Below are 3,804 nucleotides of genomic sequence, written 5' to 3' on the forward strand. Positions count from 1 at the left end.
CTCAGCAAGGAATTGAGGCAAATCTAGAGAATATTAGAGCCATACTTGACATGACTTCTCCCAAGACAGTCAAGGAAGTGCAAAAGCTGATAAGGCAGGTGGCAGCATTAAACAGGTTTACCTCGAAGGCCACTGAAAAGTGCCTCCCCTTTTTTAATACTCTTAAGCAGGCTTTTCATTGGACAGATAAGTGCGAGGCAGCCTTTCAGAACCTCAAGGAGTATTTGGCCAAGCCCTCATTACTGAGCCCGTCAGTGGAAGGAGAAGATCTGTTTTTGTACCTAGCTGTATCACAAACAACTGTCAATTCAGCATTGATCCGTGAAGAATCCAAAATACAATGGCCCGTGTATTACACAAGTCAGGCTTTCCAAGGTGCCGAAGCGAGTACCGACGCATAGAGAAGATAGCCTTCTCATTAATTGTGGCTTCGAGGAATCTTCGTCCATACTTTCAAGCCCATGCCATCATGGTTATGACAGATCAACCAATCTGAAAAGCTATGAGCAAATCAAATGTTGCGGGTCACATGGTCTAATGGGCTATTAAACTAAGCCAGTTTGATATTGAGTACAGACTAAGAACAACAATCAAAGCTCAAGCTTTAGCGGATTTTATTGCAGAATTTACTCTTCCAGACCCTAATCGGGAAGCAGAGTATTGGACGATCTGCACAGATGGCTCATCTGTTACAGGGCTCAGAGGCATCAGTATCATTATGACGTCACCCGAGAAGACGTCCTTAAGTATGGGGTTCAACTCTAGTTTCCAGCAATAAATAACGAGACAAAGTATGAAGCAATCCTTGCTAGCCTAAGAATTGCAAGAGCACTGGGGATTAAGAATTTAAGATTGAGGACTAATTCTAAGCTGATTATTGGGCAAATAAAAAACGAATACAAAGCAAAGGAAGAGAGAAAGAAGAGATACCTCAAGCTGATGACTCACCTCATTGACAAAATTGATGAAGTCAAGTTCGAGCAAATCCCAAGGGAAAACAACTCAGTTGCTAACGAGATCGCTAAACTAGCGTCAACTAAAGATGTTGATGCACATCATGAAAGCAAAGGACAAAGGGAAGCTATGAAATATCTAAAAGAAAGCTGCTACTACCGCATTGAATGCTCTATAGCTAACTTTTTAGCTGCATTAATGTGAAAGTGATACTTGAATAGTAATTTTCAGCCTTATAGCTAATCTCAGAGACTTCGAGAATGTGCTGATGGGACAAGGATCAATGCCAAAAACCTAGTCTGCACGTGGAGGGTGGAGATGAAAAAAGAAGATAGTATAAAAAAGAAAGAATACCCTAAGGAATGAGAATCGAAAAATTAAGAGAAAAACACTGTAGTAACAAGAACTGAACTTGTAATCAAATTCAAAAGAATTATATACAAGAACTAACCTGCTCGGATTGAGCCGAGGACGATTTTCTTTTGATCAAACTAGTTTACCTTTGTTTTCTTGTTGTCTGGATCTACTATAATTGTTATCCAACTCATTAGAGCCTAGTTTTCTAACCCACTCTCTACAGATTCATTATATTGGGCTCTTTGGGCCTAAATCATTTTGACTCTTGGGCTTAGAACTCAAATTGGGTCCATACACTATCATTATTTGTATTATTTTTTTTTTTAAGGAAAATGTTTTTTTTTTTTTTTTTGAGAAAATGTTATTAAGGAAAACTAATTGACAATAACTCAAAGGAAATTAGGGAAAAGGTAAAGAAGGGGTTAATATAACGAAAAAGTGGGGGGGATTCTGTCTAGTACCCAGGTATAATGGTGTGAATAGTTTTACCATAGGCTTGGGTCCGAGGACCATGCAATACCTTGGTTCTGTCTACCACTTCTATTTTTCTGTAAGTATCTAGTTTCCCCATAGGTTTGAGTCCGAGGACCATGCAATACCTTGGTTCTGTCTAGTACCCAGGTATAATGGTGTGAATAGTTTTACCATAGGCTTGGGTCCAAGGACCATGCAATACCTTGGTTCTGTCTACCACTTCTATTTTTCTGCAAATAGGGGTTTGTCCTCGGACCGCTTTACTGGAGATGATTCCTCCTTGGGTCGGATTATGATCTTTACACGTAGCGTTGATCTCGCCTCCAGCTCGAGCCCCCATCTTTTTCATTTACGAAGCGCCCTTTGTCCGTTCGTGTTTCGCACTTGACGCTTCGGTGCGCGAAACGTGCCTTCATTAATGTCCTCGTGAATTAACACGAGTCCAACGGTCTACGACCCCCTTGGAATTTGGTAGCTTCATTATTAGCCCTGCTGATAACTTTCTTTTCAAATTCTGTATGAATTAATTCTTACCAACCCTCATCCCCCATATAAGGTGGGGGGATGGTTTCTCCATAATCCACGAACCTTCCAACACAAACAGAAAGAATATACCCTTTCAGCTCCCCAAGCCCCTTTAACAACCCCGCCGGAATTGTGACTGGAGTTGGCAAATATGAGGCTGCTTTGGGCGGGTGTGAGGACATCCGTGCTAAGAGCCGTTATGGCCGCAGCCCCCACTGGGCTTCCGGTACGGTAGAATCTAGGCGTAACCCCAATGGCGCCATACAAGGTGGCCCGGAGGGATGTTGTTGAAGTACCTAACGTCTCTCCTTGGAGCGCACCCCCGACGAAGAAGGCGTGCGAATTTATGTCATGGGCGGTGCTCGAGTGTTGCCGTCTCCAACGGCCAACACTCGTGAGGATTGGAGAGAATCAAGGGAACATCATGGGGAAAGGTGTCCCGGAGCCCCTGCATCTGCTCCTCTCCTTGTTCAAGCTTCGCTGCTCCGAGAAAGGAGTTTTTGGTGGCCTTGAAACAAGCTGGCCCTCCCCCTTCCCTGCTTTTAGTGTCAAGCTCTCTCATTCTCTTGATGCCAATAAAAGCACGGCTTGACACTTCCCTCTGGCTAGTTTTTTAGGGCAGGTCCACCTGGGCCTCTGATTGTAAAACTAGCTGGTAAGATTAGCTTGTAAATTTGTTTGTGAAACACGCTTGCCTGAACCTCTGATTGTAATTTGTACTGTTTCTATTTATGAAATAATATCAAGATCTCTCTTTTCGCTGTCAAATCTTCTATTTTCTTTTTCTTTTCTTTTTTTCTTTTTTCTTTTTTTTTTACTTCGCAAACCTACTGTAAAACGACCACTTAGAACAATCGCCTGGTGCGCCGGCCAGCACACTAATCCTTCCTATAGACGGCGCCAATTGTAGGGACTCAATTTGGATTTGACCCTGAGTATGAATGGGTTTTCAGCCCAACAAGCTCAAACAATAAATTTGTAGAGAGTGGGTTGAAGGTTTAGGCGTTGGCCGTCGTTCACCAAGCATGAACTCTCTTTTATTAGAAAATACTTAAAGTTTATTTACAACTGGGGGGATGCTCCTCGGCCCGTGGCCGAGGAGCCCCTTTTCTTTTCCTCCTTTTTTCCCCCCCTCTTTCTTACTTTACTTGCTTTTCTTATATAGTCTTCATTTTCCTATCTCCTTCTTCCATCTGTTGATCATCCATTCGCCTTTCTTCTGGCCGTCCGTCTCATCAGAGGTCTTATCAGTACTCAAGTGGTTCACTCTGATCAACGTTGCCCTGCTAAGGGGTTATATCCCCATTAATGCGGCCAGATGGGTTAGGTGAATGCATTAAGTGTGAATGTGACAGCTTGCTCTGGGCTTGTCCCTTCCCAAAATTATCCTTAGTATGCCGAGGACGAAGAGATCCTCGGCGTGGGTCAAAAAAGAGGCTTTCCCCAACTTAGCCTTGGATGGTCAGTCTTCCTCAGCGTCGACCTTGGGCCTGC

This window comes from Quercus suber, unplaced genomic scaffold, assembly GCF_002906115.3.
Source record: "Quercus suber isolate HL8 unplaced genomic scaffold, Cork oak 2.0 scaffold_656, whole genome shotgun sequence".
Lineage (NCBI taxonomy): Eukaryota > Viridiplantae > Streptophyta > Magnoliopsida > Fagales > Fagaceae > Quercus > Quercus suber.